Below are 25,535 nucleotides of genomic sequence, written 5' to 3' on the forward strand. Positions count from 1 at the left end.
ATAAAACAGCTTGGCAAACGTATCAAGTTAAAGCACAAACAGAAGTGAATACGACACCACGTGTTTGTGTTTGTGTGTGTGGTAGCTCTTGAATGTTAAGCCACAGGAGAGGCCTGGATTTAACAGATTTCTACAAAGCACTTGTTTGTTTACATATGTAATGCCGCTGTAATATGACTTCCTGCCTGTTTGTTTTTACTGATATCACACAAGGATACAGAAAACACATTCTTATTTACTCCAGTTGTAAGAGGGGCACTTCCATATGAGTCAAAAAACTTCAGCATCATTCTCAAAGGGGTTGTGAATGGATTCAGAACATGTTTTGAAGCGATACAGTATAATATAGTATTCAATACGTATCACGCTCCCATAGAAGGGCCTTTTTGATTGTGACTGGAGCTTTTTGAAGAGACTCGAGAGAGACGACTGAGAATGAACCAGGAGGAACAAGTGAACTCATCACTTTTTTGAAATTCAACAGCATCTTTAAAGTTGTCGTTGAAGGGTTATATTTATGTGAGTGTGTGTCTGTGTGCAAGTGCTCTCATGTTTTATACCCTCTTATGTGAATATCTGTATTCATAGAATGTGTGAATCTATGTGCATTGCATGCGCTACGTGTTTTTTTTTCAGGCATTCTTATGTATGCAACACTCTTGTATGAACATACAGTTTTAGAGTATGTATGTGTGTGTGTGTGTGTGTGTGTGTGTGTGTGTGTGTGTGTGTGTGTGTGTGTGTGTGTGTGTGTTTGTTTGTGTGATGGATCCTGTATCAGTGTGTACATTCTTGGATATAAATTGGACAAAGATATCCTCCTTTTGGGGATATCTGTGCACATTCTCACTTGAAAAAAGATTCATACATTTATTCTAAAAATGCAAAAATATGTATTTTAAGGACAGGGTTAGGGCTCGTCTAATTATAATTAGCTTTACAAAAAAAAAAAAAGTCTACGGTAGATCCCCATTTTGATAGCTAATCAAGTATTTTGGGCACTCACCTCCACGACGCAGCAGCATCTTTGCAATGCTTGTGTGTTTGTTTAGCAAGGTGTCATGCAGTGGACTATCTCCCTGCACTTGACTGTCCAGCTGCAGGTTTGGGCAGTGCTGCAGCAGGGCCTGGACACACTCTGTGCTGCCATGGTTACGGGCTTCATGAACGGGCATCCAGCCAGCGTTATCTACATACGGTAATGCACAAGAAACTGTTCATTTCTAAGGCCTTACCTTCCAACACAACAAATCGACATGAAAACAAACAAACATTTCAGAAATCTTTCAATGCAGTGCCATTCATAAACCGATCTTATCGCAGCCTTAATAAAAATGTTTACTCATATGGCACAATACAAATATCTGCCATAATTTGTATAAAACATACCTTCAATTGTTCCGTATAATTGTATATTAACAGTCAAATCCAACACCAGCCCACATCTCAGAGTAGAATTCTAAGATGATATTCTTCTCACCACAATTGTACAGAGGGGTTATCTGAGTTACCGCAGACTTTGTCAGTTCTAACCAGTCTGGCCATTCGCTGTTGACCTCTCTCATCTAAAAGGCCCGTCTGGCAACAACAATCATGCCACAGTCCAAATCACTCAGATCACATTTTTTCCTCATTCTAATGGTCCTCATTCTAACAAGATTGGCTGATTAGATAATGGGGCAGCTGTGGCTCAGTTGGTAGCACGGGTTGGCCACTAATCGCAGGGTTGGTGGTTCGATTCCTGGCCTACACGACTCCACGTGCCGAAGCATCCTTGGGCAAGACACTGAACCCCAATTTTCTCCCAATGGCAGGCTAGCACCTTGCATGGCAGCTCTGCTGTCATTGGTGTGTGTGAATGGGTGAATGAGGCGCAGTGTAAAGCGCTTTGAATACCGCTAAAGTTAAAATGGCGCTATATAAGTGCAGACCATTTACCATAATAGCATGGATGATTGCTGGTGCCAGACGGACTGGTTTGAGTATTTCTGTAACTGATGATCTCACACAGCATTCTCTAGTATTTACTCCGAACGGTGCCAAAAATTAAAAATACATCCAGTGAGTGGAAGTTCTGTGGACGGAAATGCCTTGTTGATGAGAGAGGATAATTCTGAGAAACTAATCTCAGAATGCAATTCTGCAATGCAGGTTTGTGCTGTTTTGGTGGCACGAGGGGACACAAAATTAGGCAGGTGGTTTTAATGTTGTGGCTGATCAGTGTACGCTATTAGGTTTTGGAAGTGGACATTTTAACAAAATATTTGATTTGCTGAAATAGAGTCAGAACAAAGCATTTTAACAGTTTAAAAAGGTATTTTACTATTTTAGCGCAGAGGCCTCAATCGTAAACATTTTCGGCATTATAATACTGTATAACAATGACAAAAATCTCTTAAATTATGAAATGTTGCTGATAATTGTATAATTACCCCAAAAAACAAATCCCCTTTGGAAACTCCCAAAGCAGTCTTTTTTAGAAAGCGACAGAAAGCTAAAAAATTACACAAAATTGTAAAAAAATCAATAAAATGTAAAGATTACAGAAGCATATAAAACATCTTCATCAATGTAAAATCAGGATTTAAAACAGAGATCAAAGAGCGAAAGGCATGCACAATATTGGCATAATGACACAATAATTAATCGAGCCTAAAACACCGTCTGCACCCTCTAGACACACCCTTACATTTGACCTAAAAGGTTAAACGTGTGACGTATACCTTTCTTTTCATGAATCGACCGCTCGTCACAAAAAAAGAAAAAAAAAAAACTGAAACAGGAGAGGGACGATTCTAAAGAGGGCAGGGGAGGAATATAGAGACTTACCTTTAACTCTGACATCCATTCCAGGCAGACTGATTCTACGCAGCAATGTATCCACCTGGTTCCTCTTGCTGGTTTGATGAAGGAGTGTCTCAACTGCACATGGATGGAGAGGAGAGAAAGAGAGAGAGAGAAAGGGCAAGTGGAAGAGAGAAGTGGGCAACATTCAAAATCAGGGTGTGTCCTGCCAACTGCCTCCCACGGTCCCGTAACCGCTTATAAAAAATTTCCGCGCTAAAAGCAAATATAATAGTAAATGGGAGTAGCGAAAGAACATGTAAATGTAAAAAATATTAAAATTACACGCATAAAGGGGGCTGACCTAAAATAGAAGTTCCTACAAAATATTTTTTGGGGGGAGAGAGACAGGAAGAGGAGAGAGAAAAGAAGAGAGCTAATGAAAAGCACTCATCCTCCATCTTGTCGCTCTGCCCCTGTTTTACGGACAGTGTGAATTCTTTACTTACAAGTTGAAGATGATTGTGGGAATAGGCTTCCTGGCAGTCTGGTATTGTTCAGCTGGGGAAAGTTATGGTACAGAGCTCATACACAAAGCCTCTGAAGGGATTTTTCAAACAGCCAGATTTCAAAAGCTCCACTGGGCAGAACGAATGGGAACACGTGATTCTCACTTTTGCAAACTACGACAGCAAGACACAAAAGCCCCCTTTGGCTTTTATTTACATTTTCCTTTTTCCTACTCCCTTTGTACCTCACCTTCATCCCTTGGTTTTCTGATACATTATCAAATCGAGAATATATTAGAGGGTGCGATGCTTTTTTCATGTGTGGTTGAACTTCACAAGAAAGTAAAAGGCCAAACTTGAGTGCTTCTGTGACTGCCATTATAATGGCGCAGTGCAAAGCTGCTAATAAATGCTTTACTGGGTCTCACCAGGGTGCCCATTTCTCAGCAGCCTTGGCCGGCTAGATAAAACCCGACGTGGTAAAAGAGCTAGAGCACAGAGAGGAAGAAAGGACAAGGAGGGGATAATAAAGCACATACAGTCTTCTTTCTTCTTGTGGCAGGGACAGAGAGAAGCTACATCCTCTTTCACATCAATAAGTTTGTTGCATTTTCAAGAGGCCCCTTTTAAGCCAGATCAAACACAGAAACTTAGGTTATAAGAAAATGTAAATGACTAGATATGGCTGATCAGAGTGTGTGTGACTTTGTGTGTATGCAATGTGAGTGACGTCTGCCGAGGTAAGGAGAGAAAACGTGAAATTGAAAATTGGGAAGACCAAGTGTGCGGATCATGATTGAACAATGGAGTCTTTTTTGAAGCGATTTTGCACTGAACTAAATCAGAATCAGAATGAGCTTTATTGCCAAGTATGCTTACACACACAAGGAATTTGTCAAGGTGACAGTAGCTTCCAGTGCAAATGCAACCATATATACATACATACAAACATATACATTTAAACATATATACATATATTGATTTACAAATGAAGATGTAGCAATAATATTGTTCGAATATTTGAAATAAATATAAACAGTTATGTGCAGGTGATTTAATGTACTGAAGAAGAGAGAAGGATATGTAAAAAAATATAAATGAAATATAGATATAAGCAGGAATGGTTGTATTGACAAAAGGAAAGTATTTGGGGGCAGTTTTAACCATTCATGAGGTGGATGGCCTGAGGGAAAAAACTGTTCCTGTGCCTGGCTGTTCTGGTGCTCAGTGCTCTGTAGCGTCGGCCAGAGGGCAACAGTTCAAAAAGGAAGTGTGCTGGGTGAATGTGGTCAAGAGTGATTTTACCAGCACTTTTCAGTACTCTGGATGTGTACAGTTATAGCTGGGTGGGTAGGGGAGCACCAATAATCCTCTCAGCAGTCTGGACTATCCTATTAAGTCTTTTGATGTCTGACTTAGTAGCTAAACCAAACCAGACAGTTATAGAAATGAATGTTGTAAAACAAAGCTTCACAATTCTGTCTTAAATTTTTTGATCTCTCAAAATAAAATATATAAATAAATGAAGAAATATAAAAATAGATAAAACAAATCAAATCAATTAAATTCAAAATTCAAGAATTCAACCAAAGCACTAAAACCTGCTGTCATTTCAAAACCATGCTAAGATTAAAATTGAACGTTGAAATCAGGGTGTCCTATAAGATCTTGATTTTGCAGTGGAAGTTCCCCACCCCTAAATTAGGCAAAAAAAAAGTCATGTTATTTGTTTATTAAATTATTAAATACTATTTATAAATGCCATTATTACAACAATATCCTGAAAGTAAAACTGTTGAGCATATGTATGCATTACTAACCTTTCACTAACCTTACATATTTGCTACTTTACTTTTAAAACGTAACCTATAACACAGTAAAATTTCTCTGCTCTTTTCAAGTCATAACTTGTGGTTCAGTTAGTGAGTGATTCATCTAAGCTGATTCAGTGAGGAATCAATTTATTTGTCCATGATTCAGACCATTAACTCCTGTAATCTATTAATTCTGATATATCAACAGGTTTAACTGATTTATCAAAAAGAATGGCACCCAGGGCTGAACTGGTAATCTGGCATAAAGGGCAATTTCCCGGTGGGCCGAAGCACTTTGGAGCCGATCAGGGGCGGACTGGCCATCGGGAGAACCGAGCGGGCCAGTGGGTCTGCCCCGAAACGGGCCGAATGGGCAGCTATAAGCTAAAATGAGCCATCATGTTATGCAGAACGGACCACAAAACGACACGGCGATATGCAGAAAAGGACAGCGATAACGTTTTGGCTACTTCCAGCATGTACACATACTAACCGGACCACAGTAGGCATTTAACACTTCTTCAGCTGATGAACTGAGTGGACAACAGCGTAAGCACACTGCATTCTCTACAACTCTTACTATTCACTACTGAAGTGCAAAAAAGCAAATCACAAAGGCCCACAAGTAAAAATCTATGAAAATAATTAGCAGTGTATTATAAAGAAATGAAACAGAATGCCATAAAAGTATGACTTAATGAGTGCCTAAACACCATGGCAAGTTCTGGTCTACAGTGCCCTAAAACCCAGTGATTAAACATTTCTTAACTCCCCATGAGTACACAGTCTCAGAAATGCCAGGCCCAATCTTCCCTCTGTTAAATCACTTTAATGGCTCCAATTTGGACACAACACTTCCATTATAGGGGTAATTGCATGCTCAGCATTTACAAGCTTGAAAAGGATAAATCCATCATGTCCTTTTCTATGAATTGTGAAAAGTGTGTTGGGATTGCTGTTGTTCTGGTAGAGAGTACTTTCCTGCATGGTTGTGACATTAGGCATGACAGCTCCTCGGCAGGTAGGCTTAAGCCCAAAGTATACTTTAGTTTTGATGCAAGCGCTTAGTGTGTACGTACAGTCGAATGCTCAGCCTTTCAAAGTATACTTCATTTGATTGCGCACACAGATACTGGCAGTTTGTGCATGCATGCAACGACTGCTATGACATTCTGGACAATTTCTCTTCAGGTGTTTAGACCATTAAATATATCTTTATATTCCTTCGGACATGATTTATACAGGCATGCCCTGACCTCCTCACATGTGCGTTCTTTATGTGCACATCTACCATTGTTGTTTCCACCTTCATATCCTGTTGTTTAGCTGCATTTACAGAAGTATACCTTGGGCTAAAAGGTTAAAATAAGGGGCTATTTGTCATAAAAAGTCCAATTTGAACACTGTGATGACTGGATGTAATTTTAATTTGACCACCTTTCCGTTCAAGAAACATTTCTGGAAACTATTAGAGATTTAAGCATCTACAGGTGAAACTCGAAAAATTAGAATATCGTGCAAAAGTTCATTAATTTCAGTAATTCAACTTAAAAGGTGAAACTAATATATTATATAGACTCATTACAAGCAAAGTAAGATATTTCAAGCCTTTATTTGATATAATTTTGATGATTATGGCTTACAGCTTATGAAAACCCCAAATTCAGAATCTCAGAAAATTAGAATATTACATGAAATCAATTAAAAAAAAGGATTTTAAATACAGAAATGTCGGCCCTCTGAAAAGTATAATCATGCATATGTACTCAGTACTTGGTTTGGGCCCCTTTTGCATTAATTACTGCCTCAATGCGGCGTGGCATGGATGCTATCAGCCTGTGGCACTGCTGAGGTGTTATGGAAGACCAAGATGCTTCAATAGCGGCCTTCAGCTCTTCTGCATTGTTTGGTCTCATGTCTCTCATCTTTCTCTTAGCAATGCCCCATAGATTCTCTATGGGGTTCAGGTCAAGCGAGTTTGCTGGCCAATCAAGCACAGTAATACCATGGTCATTGAACCAGGTTTTGGTACTTTGGCAGTGTGGCAGGTGCCAAGTCCTGCTGGAAAATGAAGTCAGCATCTCCATAAAGCTTGTCTGCTGAAGGAAGCATGAAGTGCTCTAAAATGTCCTGGTAGACGGCTGCGTTGACTCTGAACTTAATAAAGCACAGTGGACCAACACCAGCCGATGACATGGCTCCCCAAACCAACACAGACTGTGGAAACTTCACACTGGACTTCAAGCATCTTGGATTGTGTGCCTCTCCATTCTTCCTCCAGACTCTGTGACCTTGGTTTCCAAATGAGATGCAAAATTTGCTCTCATCAGAAAAGAGGACTTTGGACCACTGAGCAACAGACCAGTTCTTTTTTCTTTAGCCCAGGTAAGACGTTTGACATTTGAAGCCCATGTCCAGGACCCGTCTGTGTGTGGTGGCTCTTGATGCAGTAACTCCAGCCTCAGTCCACTCCTTGTGAAGCTCCCCACACATTTGAATGGCCTTTTCCTGACAATCCTCTCCAGGCTACGGTCATCCCTGCTGCTTGTGCACCTTTTTCTGCCACACTTTTCCCTTCCACTTAACTTTCTATTAATGTGCTTTGATACAGCACTTTGAGAACATCCAGCTTCTTTTGCAATTACCTTTTGAGGCTTTCCCTCCTTGTGGAGGGTGTCAATGATGGTTTTCTGCACAACGGTCAGGTCAGCAGTCTTCCCCATGATTGTGAATTCAACTGAACCAGACTGAGAGACCATTTAAAGGCTCAGGAACCCTTTGCAGGTGTTTAGCTGATTAGAGTGTGACACTTTGAGCCTACAATACTGAACCTTTTCACAATATTCTAATTTTCTGAGATTCTGAATTTGGGGTTTTCATAAGCTGTAAGCCATAATCATCAAAATTATATCAAATAAAGGCTTGAAATATCTTACTTTGCTTGTAATGAGTCTATATAATATATTAGTTTCACCTTTTAAGTTGAATTACTGAAATTAATGAACTTTTGCACGATATTCTAATTTTTCGAGTTTCACCTGTAGTTCATGGAATGTGAATAAGAAACTAAAAGAGACCAATAATCTTGTGTTGGTCAAATTGTATATTATATTTAATAAGAGAGCTCATGTACTTTTTTAGGATAAATAATTGTTAAAATTACGGTTAAAAAACAAAACAATAATCGTGATTTCCCAGAATTCCCTGGGTCACCCATCACATTTCATTATATTTCATAGGAATAGTTGTTTCTTCTTGTTTTTAATATCACTTATCTTCTTTGGGATGTTCTGTGTTATATTTGATGTAGCTTAGTTAATGTTTATTGCAATATTTTAATTTCACATGTGTTACCCTGATGGTTTTTAGTGTTTGTGTGAGTGACACTGAGCACTGTCTCTATGTGTTTATTGGTCATTGCTCTTGGAAAAGCCACTACTGATGAACTTCATGTCACCATGTGCCTGGCTGTAAATACTGGGGTGAGTAACAATACATTATAAAGTGAAAAGCAGATTTTTACTGTTTCAGATGGTTAAAGTAATACGTTTATATCATTTAATAATATAAACGGTAATGTAACGTAAAATATACAGGCATCAAAATTACATTCCGTAAAGCCTGAAGCGTGGTTACTGTATTGTTTACAGTGAATTTCTGTCAACCACAGCTGCCAGTTTTTTTCCCACAAATTCACCAGGATTGTTTTTCAGTGTGGGATTTTCATGCACAACAGTCTCTAGACTTTACTCTGCATGGTGCCAAAAACAAAACATCCAATGAGTGACAGTTCTGCGGATGGAATTGCCTTGTTAATGAGAGAGGTCAATGGCCAGACTGGATCGAACTGACAAAGTCTACGGTAACTCAGATAACCACCACACACACTGTACAAATGTGGTGAGAAGAATAGCTTCTCAGAAGGCTATTCGATGACCCTGTTTTGGCGGCACGAGTGGGACCTTCACAATATTAGGCAGGTGGTTTTAATGTTGTGGCTGATTGATGTGTTTACAATATAAATTACATAATATGACTGACATCTTTTTAAAGAGTTAGTTCACCCAAAAATGAAAATCCTGTCATTTTTACTAAAGCTAATATTGTTTCAAACCTTTGATTTCCTTTTTTCCCCCCAGTGGAACACAAAAGGAGATTTTAAAGGAATGTCCATGCTGCTCTTAACCATATATTACAGCAAATAGTGACCAGTGGCTGTCAAGTATCAAAAATGGCAAAAATAAATAAATAAATAACAGTAGTCTATTAAGACTAAGGTTCTATATTCCATCGTCTGAAGTCATACTATATCTTTTTGTAAGGAACATACCGAATTTAACTTTCAGTATATGGAAAGGAGACGTGTGAACATTCTGCTTAACTTTTCCTTTTGTGCTCCATGGAAGATTTAGAAGACACGAGGTTGAGTAAATGATGACAGAATTACATTTTTGTGAAAACTGTCCCTTTAAGTAAATCAAACCACTCTAATTGGAGCTGTTACTCCAAATCATCTTCAGTATGCTTATAGCATCATTACCTGTAGCATTAATGAAGTGTCCCAGGCAGACTGACAGCTCAGAGTGAAGTTAACAAGGCACCACGGACCCGCACACCCTGTGAAAAACACTGCAGCGTCTACCAACAGAAATCTAGAGCTGAGAGCCTGCGGATGCTTCATCAAAAATTGATGTACTGCACATCAGTACAGGGAGCACGTAGTGCAAAAACAACACCAGGCAGGGAGCAGAAGCCTTAAGACTCCTGGAAGCAGAGCTGTCTCTCTCCCTCCATGCCCTCCTCTGCTCTCTGCACTCTGCTCTAGTGTGGGGGTCCTTCTGATCAGGTAGAGGTGGATAGATGGGCGTTGACATCTTGGTGGGTTCATGTGGAGTGCCAACTTCCTAATTACAGAAACTTCCAGGCTCGGCTACCTCTCTGTCTTTCTCTTCCTCTCTCTCTCGCCCTCTCTTCCACGACTGATTCCTCAAAGTAGAATCCTAATTGCAGTGTTTAATATTCTTAAATGGGGGATCTGAAAAGCATTATGTTTGTGTGCGTGCAGCTGGATTTTTATGTATTTTCCATCTCTTTCTCACCAAAGGATGGAGGCAGCGTAAAAAGCATGTGGAATGTAAATGCTGTTGCCTGAGGCTATGAAGAGAGACTCTGTCGAGAGCTTGTGACCCAGCTGAATGCAATACAGAAATACTGATTTAACATAGATGGATGGATGGATGGATGGATAGATAGAGTGGGGGAAATAAGTATTGGACATGTCAACATTTTTACCATTAAATATATTTTTAATGAGGCTATTCACATGAAATTTTCACCAGATATCAGTATTAACTCAAGAAATCCATAAATAAAGTTATGTGTAATAAAGTGGAATGACACAGGAAAAAAGTATTGAAGACTCTAAGAAAAAGCAGTACTCCAAGGCAAGGTAAGGCATGGATTCAGCTGAAATCCACAAGTAGTTAGAAAGTAATTATACCTCCTATCTGTGCAAATTAATATCAGCTGGGTTAGTAAATTGATGGTCTATAAAAAGGCTTTTCGTTACCAAGGTGTCAGACAAGAAACATCTCATGATGGGTAAAAGCAAAGAGCTCTCCCAAGACCTTCGCAACCTTATTGTTGTGAAACATATTGATGGAATCGGATACAAACGTCTTCTGAATCTTCCAGTAAGTGCCATTGGGGCCATTATCCGCAAGTGGAAGCAACATCACTCCTTCATAAACCAGCCACGCACAGGAGCTCCTCGCAAGGTTAGTCAGAAGAGTAGCCCAAGAGCCAAGGGCCACTCGGAAAGAGCTCCAGAAACACTTGGAGGCAGCAGGTACCATCATCACAGAGAAAACAATAGGCAATGCAATCCAACGCCATGGCTTCTATGCACGCTCACCCCGCAAGACTCCATTACTAAAGAAAAGTCATGTTGAATGTTTGCTACAACTCATTTGAATAAGCCTATGAAATACTGGGAGAGTGTAGTAAGAGCAAAATTGAGCAAAATTGAAATGTTATGGCTGTCATACTACACACCATGTTTGGAGACATCATCCTAAAAACACTATACCAACAGTGAAGTTTGGAGGTGGAAGCATCATGGTGTGTGGCTGTTTTTCATTGCATGGTACTGGCAGACTTCAACCCTTTACTGGGAGATTCTTGAGAAGAATCTGCTGCCATCCACCAGGATGATGATGAGATGTGGGTGGACCTTCCAGCAGGACAATGATCCAAGGCATACAGCAAAGGAAACTCTCAATTGGTTTCAGAGAAAAAAATCAAGGTGTTAGAATGGCCCAGTTAATCATCTGATTTGAATACAATTGAACATTTGTGGAAGGAGCTAAAGATCAAGGTTCACAAGAGGGCCCCCTGGAATCTTACAGATTTAAAGGCAATATGTTTAGAAGAATGCGACAAAATCACACCTGAATACTGCGGCTGATTCATTTCTTCATACAAGAAGCATCTTGAAGCTGTCATTTCAAACAAAGGCTTCTCCACTAAGTATTTGTAACGTTTGAGCGGTCTCCCATCCACCAGAGGGAGCCCTCACCTGAATTCTGAATACTGTCACTTCCTATTTCCTGACACATCATTTCCTGCCATGTCATTTGCTCTACCAGATAAGTTTGATGGTTCAGTGGATAAATGCAAGGGGGGTTTTACAGCAATGTAAGATATATTTCTCCAATCAGCCTGAGGTCTTTCGTCTGGAAAGAACGAAGTGTTCATTTATGATGACTTTACTCATGGGAGAAGCACTGGATTGGTGTCACGCACACACAAGACGAGTTAGTCACAATGTAGAATAAACAGCTTTATTGACAAAGCAGGCAAAAGTACAAAGGGCGAATCCAGAGAAGTGTGGTCAAGGGGAGCGTAAGGTCGAAGCCAGGAAATCAGTATACAACAAAGGGGCAAATCCAATGAAGCGTAGTCAAGGGGAGCGTTAGGTCGAAGCCGGGAAATCAGTATACACAGAGACGAAACCAGCGAGTAGTACAAACAGGGGAAGCTAGTGAAATACTAGAGCACAAGAACGAGAGCACAGTCCAAGGGGCACAGAGTGTAGGCAGGAAGTCCAAGAGGGCAACGGGGGGCAGACAGGCAGTCCAAGGGGGCAACGAGGGGCAATAAGAAGGTCCACGAGGGAACAAAGGGAAATTAAACAGTCCAAAGGGCTAATTAGGCAGTACAAGGCAAGGTCATGGGGAACATAGCGGAAAGGCAGGTGGCCGAGAGATCTGGGGGGCAGCCATAGGGCAGAGACAGGGTCAGGGGGCCTGGAAGGCGACTGTAGGACAGGGACTGGGTCCGGGGGCCTGGAAGGTGACCACAGGACAGGGACTAGACTAGGAGACCTGGGAGGTGGCCACGGGACAGGAATAGGGTCAGGAGGCCAGGGATGAGGCAACAGGGCTGGGACAGGGTCAGGAGGCCACCGGACAGGGTCAGGAGGCCAGGGAAGAGGACACAGGACAGGAAGAGGGTCAGGAGGCCAGGGAAAAGGCCACAGGACAGGAAGAGGGTCAGGAAGTCTGGGAAGAGGAACGGTTACTGGGGGAGCTGGCAGAACCAAGTGAGGAAGGGTTTCCGGGGGCGGAGCCGTGAAAGGCGGGGCTGTGGAGGACTTGGGAGACGGAGTCCTGGAAGGCGGAGCCGTGGGAGACTCGGCAGGCGGGGCACTGAGAGACTGAGGAGGCGGCGCCGAGGAAGGCTCGGGGGGCTCAGGAGGCGGTGCCATAGGGGGCCCAAGAGACAGGGCAGAGGGAGGTTGTGCCGCAGGAGGCTCTAGAGGTTTTCCAGTCCGGCTTTAAAACCTTGCACAGCACCGAAACTGCTCTTTTAAGAGTTTTTAATGATATCTTTTTAACGACTGACTCTGGCGACTGTGTTATCCTTGTGCTTTTGGATCTAACTGCTGCATTTGACACAGTGGATCATGAGATATTGATTTCACATTTAAGGCAGTGGGTGGGCATCAGTGGCATGGCACTGGAGTGGTTTAGGTCATATTTAGCGGATCGAACTTTTTGTGTCAGCATAGGTGAATTTGTATCCTCCACTGCTCCTCTCTTGTGTGGGGTCCCACAGGGCTCAGTCCTCGGCCCTCTACTTTTCTCTTTGTATTTGCTTCCACTTGGTTCCATACTTAGAAAGTACGGCATTTCATTCCACTGTTATGCAGATGACAGTCAGATTTATGTACCCCTTAAAAAGAAAAATGATAACTCTGTTGGACAACTACTCAATTGTCTCGACGACATAAAGGCCTGGATGGCTCTGAACGTTTTAAATTTTAATGATAAAAAACAGAAGTGATGGTTTTGGAGGCACCACTGGGACCCCGCCTGTAGATCTGGGCTCCTTGGCACCCTATATTAAATCTAACATTACAAATGTAGGAGTTAAAGTGGACCCTGAGCTTAAATTTGACAGTCACATCAAAGCTGTTGTCAAATCAAGCTTCTTTCATTTGAGGCAGCTGGCCAAAATAAAGCCAATTCTGTCAAGACAACATTTTGAAACTGCAATCCATGCCTTTGTAACTACACGGCTGGACTATTGTAATTCCCTATATGTGGGGGTTAGTGGGTCCTCCATCACCCGTCTCCAGATGGTACAAAATGCAGCAGCACGTCTTTTAACAGGCACACGTAAACATGAGCACATTTCCCCTATTTTAGCTTCATTACATTGGCTGCCTATTCAATTTAGGATCCATTTTAAAATTCTGTTATTTGCTTTTAAATCTTTAAATGGTCTTGCCCCGCCATACCTTTCTGAGCTTCTACACTCTTATAAACCCGTCCGCGCTCTCAGGTCAGATGATCAGCTGCTCCTGACTGTGCCTAAAACTAAGCGTAAGCTCAGAGGGGACCGTGCCTTTGCTGTGTCTGCCCCTAGACTATGGAATGATCTGCCTTTGCATGTAAAGCAGGCCTCTTCTTTATCTGTTTTTAAAACACTTCTTAAAACCCATCTTTTCTCTGTGGTTTTTAACACCTAGTAAGAGGTCGATTTTATTTACTCGATTTTATTTACTTGATTGTATTTGTTACTTTGTTTTTATTGTATGGTTATTAATTGTACATATGTTTATGTATATTTTTCTATATTTTTATGTACAGCACTTTGGTCAACTTTGGTTGTTGTAAAGTGCTTAACAAATAAAGTTGGTATGGTATGGTCTAGAGGAGGAGACCTGGAAGGCCCTGGCAGCGAAGCCGAAGGAGGCGGCACCGTAGGAGGTTTCTGAGGCGAAGACCTAGCAGGCTCTGTAGTCTCTGGGGGTAGAGCCGTAGGAGGCTCGGGAGGCGGAGCCGCAGGAGGCTCGGGAGGCGGAGCTCTAGAAGGCTCTGGAGGCTCTGGGAGTAGAGCCGTAGGAGGCTCTGGAGGCGGAGCCGTAGGAGGCCCGAGAGGCGGAGTCGTAGGAGGCTCGAGAGGCGGAGCCCTAGAAAGCTCTGGAATCTCTGGGATAGAAGGAGCCCTGGAAGACTCGAGAGACGGAGCCCTGAGAGGCTCGAGAGGAGGAGGAGCCCTGGAAGACTCGAGAGACGGAGCCCTGAGAGGCTCGAGAGGCTTGAGAGGCGGAGCCCTGGGAGGCTCGAGAGGAGGAGGAGCCCTAGGAGGCTCGAGAGGCGGAGCCCCGAGAGGCTCGAGAGGCTTGAGAGGCGGAGCCCCAGGAGGCTCGAGAGGCGGAGCCCTGAGAGGCTCGAGAGGCTTGAGAGGTGGAGCCCTGGGAGGCTTGAGAGGCAGAGCCCTGGGAGGCTCGAGAGACTTGAGAGGCAGGGCCCTGGGAGGCTCGAGAGGAGGAGCCCTGGGGGGCTCGAGAGGCGGAGCCCTGGGAGGCCCGAGAGGCGGAGCCCTGGAGGACTCTGAGGGGTGAGTAGAGGCCGGCAGAGCCGTGGAAGACCCTGAGGGCGGAGCAGAGGCCGGCAGAGCCGTGGAAGACCCTGAGGGCGGAGCAGGGGCCGGCAGAGCCGTGGAAGACTCTGAGGGCGGAGCAGCAGCCGGCAGAGCCGTGGAAGACTCTGAGGGTGGAGCAGAGCCCGGCAGAGCCGTGGAAGACTCTGAGGGCGGAACAGAGGCCGGCAGAGCCGTGGAAGACTCTGAGGGCGGAACAGAGGCCGGCAGAGCCGTGGAAGACTCTGAGGGCGCCTCTGCGGTCTTGAGCACAAGAGACTGGGGAGAAGGGGCCCTCTTCCTTCTCTTTCTCCTTCGGCCAAGAGGGAGCATGGCCATGGGGGCAGTCGAGGCTACAGGCGCTGGCTCGCTGGCCGTGGCAGGCATGGGCTCCGTCTCGCTGGCCTTGGCCGGCATGGGCGCTGGCTCGCTGGCTGTGGCAGTCATGGGCGCTGGCTCGCTGCCATGGCAGGCATGGGCGCTGGCTCGCTGGCCGTGGCATGCTTCGGGACTGGGGCCGTGGCAGGCTTCGAGACTGGGGCCGCGGCAGGCTTCGAGACTGGGGCCATGGCAGGCTTCGAGACCGGGTCCGTGGCAGGCTTCGAGACCGGGGCCATGGCAGGCTTCGAGACTGGGGCCGTGGCAGGCTTCGGGACTGGGGCCGTGGCAGGCTTTGAGACTGGGGCCGTGGCGTGGAACTCTGGTTCAGTGTCTGCCTCCCCCACAGTAAATGAGGAACCAGCGAACAGTAGGGCGAGGTCAATAAATTGAGCCAGGTCGAGGGAGCAGCGACCACCAGGCATGAACGATGAGGTTGGCTCATTCAGCCCACATTGAAAAATGTCTTTCAGAGCCACCTCATCAACGTTCACCTGGTTGGCCAGGGCACAAAAGTCCACCACATAAGCCTCCAAGGGTTGACTCCCCTGACGCAGAACCAAAAGTTGGGCCGCTGGGTCCATAATGTTAAGGGCAAGTTTATAGTTCTATAACCGCTGCCCTGCATAAAAAACCCTTGGCAAGCGTCCGTAGAGCCACCAGACCTCTCGGGGGGTTGAAGGCTTACGGCGCTCGGGGATGCGTTGGGAGCATCAACAGGCTCAGGGACAGACACAGGTGGAACAGGGTGAAATAAATCAGAAATAGCACGTACCTGCTGCCCCTGGGCCGTAAGCGCTTGGTCATGTCTCCCAACCGTAGATCCTTGTGCAGAACGTGCCGTGCAGGTCTGCTCTAGTGAGCTGCGAAGGTCCACCGGGGGATCCATTGTGACTGTTCTGTTGGGTTGGTTATTCTGTCACGCACACACAAGACGAGTTAGTCACAATGTAGAATAAACAGCTTTATTGACAAAGCAGACAAAAGTACAAAGGGCGAATCCAGAGAAGCGTGGTCAAGGGGAGCGTAAGGTCGAAGCTGGGAAATCAGTATACAACAAAGGGGCAAATCCAATGAAGCGTAGTCAAGGGGAGCGTTAGGTCGAAGCCGGGAAATCAGTATACACAGAGACGAAACCAGCGAGTAGTACAAACAGGGGAAGCTAGCGAAATACTAGAGCTGGCAAAGCGAAGGGGTAACTAAACAATAACCAACCAGAGTGAAGCGAAAGGGCAGCGTATATAGGGGAAAACGAACAGTGCAGGTGAGACTAATCTAGTGATTGGAATGAGTGCGGGTGAAACTAATACTCTGGTGATTGTGAGCGAGCGCGAGAGCCAGAGGGGGCGGGTGCAGGTGAAACTAATAACAGAGAACATGACTGTGGGGACTGTGGAGCTAAACAAGGGACAAAAGTAAAACTTACGGAAGACGAAAAGGGACAAAATGGGCAAAGAAGAGGTAAGGGCAAAACGAGACAAGGTAAATGTTACAATTGGGCATCGGCTGTCTGTGACACAAACAATCAGGAACAGATTTAGTTCCATTATTTATCGAAACTGATAAAAGAGGTTTGAATATCCAGTGGGGGGACAGGAGTTTTCTGTACAACTGTTACACTTATGCAGGGAAAAAAATCAGCTGTTGAATACGCTTTACAATGGCCACTCAAATAGGGTGGAATGATATTGCTTTGAAATCTGTCTTCTGTGAGGGGCTTAACCACAGTTTACAAGTGGAACTTTTATGCAGAGATGAAACTCCCACTCCATCTGAATTTATCAACTTGGCTGTCAAGATCCATCATTTTATTCTAAATAATCCCCAGGCAAAGATTTCTCAAGCCTCTTCACCACCAATTGCCCCAGTCAGTCATTCAAATCTAGAACTACCAGAATGCATGCGAATAGGATATACCAGGTTGTCATCAGAGGAACGCCACTGACGTTGGTGCAAAAGTGTTTTTACAGTGGACAATCAGGTCATCAATGTGCTGCATGTCCCAATAAAACCAAGACCTCCAGCAATGAGGTGAGTGAGGGATTTCTCCATGTAGGCAGAACTTCAAACTACCACTAACAATTGATTTTAACAATTGTTTCAGCATTAGTGGATTCCGGAGAAGCTGTAAATCTGATCCATCATGAACTCCTCACAGAACTCGGTATACCTACTTTACCATGCACACCATCCATCAAAATAACAGCCATTGACAATGAACCCATAGGAACAGGCATCACACATCAAATCATACCTCTGACTACACAAATTGGTCTATTCCACACTGAAAAATTGTCATTTTGTATAATATACTCCCCAACAAACCAAATCATCCTGGATCACCCATGGTTAACTATACATTATCTCAACATATACTGGGCACAAGTTGAACTCCTCAAGTGGTCAAGTTATTGTCAACAAAACTGCTTTCAGTCTGAAATCACTCAGCCATGTCTATCCACCAGCATAGAAAGCCCCGATGTTCAAGTTCAAACCAGGATCCCAGAGAAATATGCAGAATTTGCTGACGTCTTCAACAAAACCAAGGCAACCCAACTTCCCCCTCACCATCCTTGGGATTGCACCATAAAATTCCTGCCCAATGCAGCTCCTCCTAAAAGCAAGGTATACTTACTATCACTTCCTGAGACCCAGACTATGGAAAATTATGTCAAGGTAGCGTTCTCTTCAGGCTTCATACACCCTTCCACTTCCCCTGCTGCAGCAGGATTCTTATTTGTTGTGACTTATTTGTACTGTCAATTCAGTGACAGTATAAATATAGATACCACTGCCATTAGTTCCTTTTGCCCTGGAAGAATTGTGTGAGGCTCAAATTTTCACCAGATTAGACCTCCGAATACAATCTCATCCGATTTTAAATGTGCTTTTGTTAAATTTTAATAAAAATAAATAAATATGTATATAATGTCTTTCCTTCTTTTAGTTTCTATCTGACTTGCACTTGACGAGTACATTTTGACCATGCAAGATTTTTGTTTATTCAGTTGCCATGACAACTAGTTTCGGGCCTTCCAAGGGCTTCTGAGAACAGAGTGCGAAATTGCGAAGCTAGCAGTGTTTGAGACTAGATACCAGCAGCTACTGTCTGATTCCATTCAGTGCAAATCATCAGAATAAGGTAAATGCCCTGGCTATTGTAATCTATTGTGCTGTAGGTGTTTTGGGTTTAGTGTTAAAACTGAATGATATCAACATTGAACATTATTACATATATATATATATATTTTAATTAATTACAAGATTAATTCCATGTAGGGATACATACAGTAGTACCAACAAGCATTTTAAAAAAATGAAACTGTGTTTTTTTTTTTTAGTTGGTAGATCTTATTGAGTTGGCCATTTAAAAGTAGATCATCATGCAAAAAAGTGTGGGCACCCCTGCACTTGGAGAACTTGAAAAACGATGATAGTAAAGGGCTCACAGGCAGGACAATGCAGATTCACTGGCTTTTTAACCAACATGTCAATTCACAAGGGGTTATTTTCACTTGTGTTTTATTGTAGGTAAAAGATGCTGTAATATATACTGGGGCGGGAATGCTCAGTCCTTAAAATGTCTGAATCACTGACATGACCGATTCGCATGGAATTAAAATCACAGAGAAGCATTGTTAATTATGGCATTACCTCACACACACACACACACACACACACACACACACACACACACATATCATATATATATATATATATATATATATATATATATATATATATATATATATGTATATATATGTATATATGTGTGTATGTAACAAAAGCCTTTATTCTCTATAAAATAAAATAGCGTCTTCAGAGTTTAGTTGGGGACTTGGCACGCACAAAACATTTAATTTGAAGTCATTTAGTTGATTTTCCTTTTTCTCTTTTTTTTTATATTTGCAAATTGGGGGCCTTGAGGAAAGTGAATGTTGTCAGATGATGTTACTTTAATTTTGTAATATTTTGATTAGTATAAAAATACTTTATCAGCACATTTAACTTTTTTCTTCTTCTTTAACATCAGAATTTAATTGAAATATCTTAAAATGATAAAAAATTAAGACAAAATCTAAAAGAACATTACTGACGACTGCCACTGGTGATATCAACTAGAGTTTTTGGAGTGATAATAAGTGAGTGAACTGCAACTCTACAGTGCGTTAAATGAAAACGGCACTTACCTGCAGCACTGACTCTGTGGTAACCTCTCGGGAGAATCTCTCTGCCTGAATCTGTCGAGTCTTCCACGCCTCTGAAAAGAACACACAGTACAACATTTAACAGAGAGATTGAGACATCATGCCATGTGTATTTGGAAGGACAATAGAGTTCACAGAGTTCACTGTAGCAACACTGGGAGAACAGATAGGAACTGTCATGTATGCAAATTGCAGCACACCATGAAACTGCTCATAAATATGGCTGGATTAAGAATTTATTCATTCTGTTTCTCATCTCCAGAGCCAGAGGACTGGGGCACTTTAAAAACCTGCAAAATTTAGAGAACCAAGGGAAAATTTCACAAGCTGAACTGTGTGCTAAATACAGCCCACGTTACACTACAAACATCATTATATCACTGGCACTACATCTTTATGCTATCATGGAGCAGAGTAGAGGGACTGGCATGTAAGTGCATTGCCTGTAGCAACTATCAGCAGCCTGAATGCTAGCTGAACTTACTGAATTCTTTTATCTCTCCAAACCTGAGTTTTGCAAAGTTTTGATGCATTCCACAGTGCAGCACACTGAAGGTAGTATAATGTGGGCGAATTTGACAACAATTTGATACATTTTGGATTATCGTCTCTATCACGGTTACTCAAAATTGCCACAGTGAATTCTATTCACGTTACACATACGCAACACACATTCTGTTATGAACAAGAAGATGAGGAGGAGACTCAATTTAAATGACATTCATCCTCCAAAGCAAATTCAATGACATTTATCTCACGTTCTAAATATGCTTCTCATCTGACGCGTGCAGTTTTTTACACATGATTGTCGCACGCGACTGTTTGTCACATCTCTTGTGCTACTCAATCCGGTTTCTCTCGATACCGCGGCACAAACCACAAAACTTAGGTGACCCATTTAAATTCTGCTGAGATTTTTAAATTAAAGCACTATGGAGGAAGTCAAACATTATGCTGGATATTAGGAAACAAACCGCCCATGTTTGCCTTCAGATATTCATATATTCTCTATATATGACTTAAATCATTAATAGTCTAATGAAGTGTTTGTTTATATTATATTTTTTGTTGCTTATGTATTATTTTCTTTGTTGCATTGCTTTGAGAAGATGTTGAGTTTCTTGAGGAAAGCTGATAATACTTGTCAACAACATCAGACTAAAATATGGCATTATGTGAAATTGAGCAATATGGTAAGGATGATTTAAAACTGTGTGTATTTTGTGTATTTGTGTATGCATTTATTTTTTTTACTTCGACTAGCTTTGTGTAGTTCCATAGCAAGAGAAATCGCCAGTATATTAGAGGAAGTAGTTTTCATTTATAAAGAATTGTATTGACTGACTTGATTATTCAAATATGTTTATGCAATATGGTAATTTAATTTAAGTTTTTTTGAGAAATGTATCTATATTGTGATATATATATCGTTAGCAAGATATAAAATAACTTACATCATGATATAAGATTCTGCTCATATAACCCACCCCTAGGTAGGCCAATATAGTTAAAGATCTGAACTAGTCACTAAAAGGTTGTAGGTTCGAACCAAACAAATGGCAATCCATGAATTGAGCAAAGCACTTGACCTGGGGTTGCTCAAGTTGGACAATCCCTGTACTCAAGGTAGGCTACTGCATGTTGCTTTGGGTAAGCGTAGGCAAAAATGATCACAAAAAATTTGCTCACGACCCTGTTTGCAATAAGTGCTCATCACAGTAAGTTCACACCAGAGAGCTCTACATCTAGCAAAATAAGCATAACATATAGCAGTGATTATTTAGTAGTGCTTATAGCTAGACTTGGAAAAATATCAGGTGATCCCCCTGCTCTGAGTGGCCTAAAGGACAGTGCTGTCAGTGCAATAGAGACTTGTGTTTCCATAGGAAGAGTGTGTCTTGTTCTCTAGTAATTGGATTGTTTAGAACTAAGGCACAATCTCACACACCACCGCAGTTCAAACACCCACATGCTTGCAGACACACTCATTTAGTTCCCTATTAGTAAGGAGCAAACATCAATGTGTGACCAATGCCTCCCTAAAATATTCAGTGACAAGTGTCTCAGTCACTTTCTACATCATTTCCAACAAGATGCACAAAATCATGGCTTAGTCTAGGTAGAATTTGTGTAACATACAAATTTACTCTTGCTTTTTGTCACATTTATTGACAGGGATAATAGTAAGAGAACAAGAAATGATGGGAGAAGAAGAGAGAATGGGATTGTGAAATGGGCCAAATATTTTATGTAAATTTAGCAAGTTAATTTTTAAAAAGTAACACAAAAAATACCGCAAATGGAATGCAAGAATGCCTCTGTGTGAACGGCCCCTTAGTCTACCTCAGACAAATGGGACTATTGTTAATGTTGTTAACTGTTAGCCTGCGATAGGCTTATGTTAAATTATGATGAAAAAGACCAATCAATATATTGACTTCTAAACCCGCTTTTTGGAATGTCTGTTCAATGCTTCAATCGTCTGCCACAATGCATTGTTTTTGCATTATCTTATTTTGGGGGACTTTCTCAAAAAATAAAGATATGTGATTATTTGCAAATAATCTTTTTATTAAATCAGCTCTTCATGCTATTAATTTGATGAAATCTTTTATGCCCCACATAAGCACGGCTCAAAATGTGGGAGTATATGTGCTAAACAAGCATTGTTTGCACTTAAAACAAAATATCCTGTTTGTCTGAATAATACAACTCAATCAGAGCACTGCTATCTATGTGAGTCCCCAATATCTGTGTTATAACATTATTGTTACAGATTACAGAAAAGTAACTGGCTATTCTTCTTCAAATCATATGAATAAACTGTGATTTAAATGCTGGAATGGTCTGTCTAAATATAATACCACAGCTGAAGAAAGGCAGATAAGCACACAGCTCCAAAATCGCCCATGTCTCCACCAGTCCAGTGCTGACATCACAGGCTGCCCCAACAGAGAATGACAGCATCCAGACTCCCTCTCCAATAGCCATCTTAAACCACTCTAATGCTCAATAATGGTGGAAAATTGTCCAATTAAAGGCATCTACCACTCTCTCCCTCTGTCATAAACGTATGGAAGCAGACATAAAGGGGATCTTATAGTATTGTAAAGGAGAGTAGTTATCTTAAAATGTTCTCTGATGGTGCAAAGATGTACAAAATTACATCTATTAATTCTTGTGCTTCTACAGGGGGAACATTTTTACAAAAGTAAACACAGGCACCAGCTCTATTCATCACCGATTTTATGGTTTTTCTTTCAAGTTTAGTTACACAAATATAAAAGAGTAATTCATGAAAAGAATGTTCTCGCTTTTATGGTCTATAGAATCAGTATGGAGGACAGCAGCATGAGGGGTTACATGTGTGGTAGAGGTGAAACTCACTCTGATTCTAGCACATGGGCGCCATTGCTGGTGGAAAGTTGATTCATCTCAGTTTTGTCATTCTGGAGCTTCAGGGTTTGGAGAGGCTCGCGATCACACAGCTGCCCTAGAGCTTTGAGGTAAGGTGAGACCTGCGAGTAGACAGTCTCTGCCTGAAATTTCCATTCATTGTATTGTATAGGGAGACTAATACAGACTTCTGGGATATACTTCTGGGATTCTGTCTTTCTAATTATGTTTTTAAAGCAATAGCTCAGATAAAGATTTCAATTGTCATTGTTTACCCACCCTCATTTCATTCTAAATCTATGCTATATATATATATATATATATATATATATATATATATATATATATATATATATATATATATATATATATATATATATATATATTATGGACTGTAGTAGATTCTTTTCACAGCTCTTTCCATACAATGACAAAAAGGACACTGCAAAACACCATAAAATTAGTCCATACTAAACTCCTGGTCCATTTCAACATTTTCTGAAGCCATACGACTTTTTGCATTATTCACTGATAATCGTTCCCTTGCATTTAGCTTACATTTGCGTCCAGAATAAGAAATGGTGTCAATGTAATCGACGGCAAAAATGGCATTGGTCCTTGTTTGTGGACCAATGCTCAGACTAGGCACATTATTTATGAAGGGGAGGATTCTACTTTATGGACTTTGACAGACCTGGTCATAATGAAATGTGATTGTTTGGAAAGAGATACATAAATATTCTTCCAAAAATTCTACGTTTGTTTTTAACAAAAAAAAAAAAATTTTTTTTGAGTGAACTATACATTTAACTATGGAATAACAATAATAATAACTATGGACCCACTATCTTGAGCAGGGAAAGCAGTTGTGAGCTGGTGATCAGGCCCCTGCTGCAGCAGATGTTTCTGTATATGGCGACAAAATTGAACATCGGAAGTCTTGGGTAGAGGAGGGCTGGAATCACTTCCTTAGGCACGTCAGAGTTGAGGTCTGTGGGAGGAGACATCAAGCTACATAAAGCTACTTTATTTTTTATGTAAATTCACACTGAAAAGACATGGTGGAATATCTGCTTTGTAAAACATTGTACTGTTAGTACAAAACAATGTAATTTAGTAGAGTCAATAGAGTTAATAGAGTCTATTAACACTATAAAATGACTGGCACAGAAATTCCAAACTAGCACATTTAATCATATTCGTTCAGCCATTGCAATAAAACAGACAGGATTTTAAAGTATACTGGATGCACAACAAGACAAAACTGCAACTAGTATTTCCCATATTTAGGTGTTTAGTTCTACACTGTTTTCCCATTGCACTGTGGGTTACCTTGGCACAGTATGGTGATGTGTTCTGCCAGGTCTGTAAAGCCTTTCTACACCAGACTGTTGTTGAGTGGATTGTGTTCCTGAGCCCAGTACTCCAGCACTACACACAGAGTCTCCTGAAGAGTGACCAGCATTCCCAGCCTCCACTCCTATACACAAACACAGTAAACTTAGCTTGCAAGGCCCAAATCCAAAAGCATACATTGCCAGTCAAATGTTTCTTAAAACCCTTTTGATCTAAAGGTTTATGTTTAAAAAGACAAATGGAAATGTGCCTTTCTTTACAAAAAAAAAAACGCCACACAAACAATCAAAATAAATAAATAAACAATGGATGAATCAGACTTATTTATGTTATTTCATGGTTTTGATGACTTAAAGGAATATTCAGAGTTCAATACAAGCTAAGCATTTGACAATATTTGTGGCCTAATGTTGATTACAACAAAAGAAATTTAGGCAGAAATGTGAAGATCATAATTTTGTAAATCACTTAAATTAATTATTGTGTTTAAACAAATGTATTAATTGAGCTGTAAAATTGTTTAAATCATCCTTTTAACAGTCGTTTTAGGGTTTGTTGACATAATACATCATTGTAACAAAGTTGTAAAAATGGACATAACTTTACACAGTAAAGTCTAGTAAGTGATTGTGGCAGAGCGGAGGGCAGGGCCGGGTAGTGATCATACACACCCGGTCTCTTATCAGGCTAATCAAGCCTCCGAGAGGGATAAAGGCTGACTGCGGAGGGTTGTGCGGGAGAGAGAGTTAGTTTACGGACATGTCCGTCATGTGTGTGTTTGTCTGTTAAGTTTATCATTAAAACTATTATTTATATTGTCAAGCCGGTTCTCACCTCCTCCTTTCCATTGACTGCTTTATAGTGATTTTATCACACTAAAATCATGTTAACTTACATATTGTTTATGTCTTGTGGCTATACTTTTGAAACAGTAAGTGTTTTAACGTTTATGGATTGGCCCCATTGACTTCCATTGCAAGTGCCTCACTGGAACCCAGATTTTGTGCTTTTTTTAATAAAAGGATCAAATTATATATTATATATGGTCAAAATGTATTTAGTACAAATCCGTTAAAATGCACAATGAACAAAGCGGTGCCCAAAGAAAGTACTTTCCATGGTTCGAGATCATGGACAATGTGCTGGTACATCGTCCCGCT

The 25,535-nt window shown here is 41.5% G+C and overlaps 1 pseudogene; it reads right to left on the reverse strand.

The window, feature by feature from the left end:
* The window catches only part of LOC127624399 (uncharacterized), a 113,801-nt pseudogene that overhangs the window by 19,372 nt on the left and 68,894 nt on the right, over positions 1 to 25,535 (reverse strand).

This window comes from Xyrauchen texanus, chromosome 3, assembly GCF_025860055.1.
Source record: "Xyrauchen texanus isolate HMW12.3.18 chromosome 3, RBS_HiC_50CHRs, whole genome shotgun sequence".
Taxonomy (NCBI): domain Eukaryota; kingdom Metazoa; phylum Chordata; class Actinopteri; order Cypriniformes; family Catostomidae; genus Xyrauchen; species Xyrauchen texanus.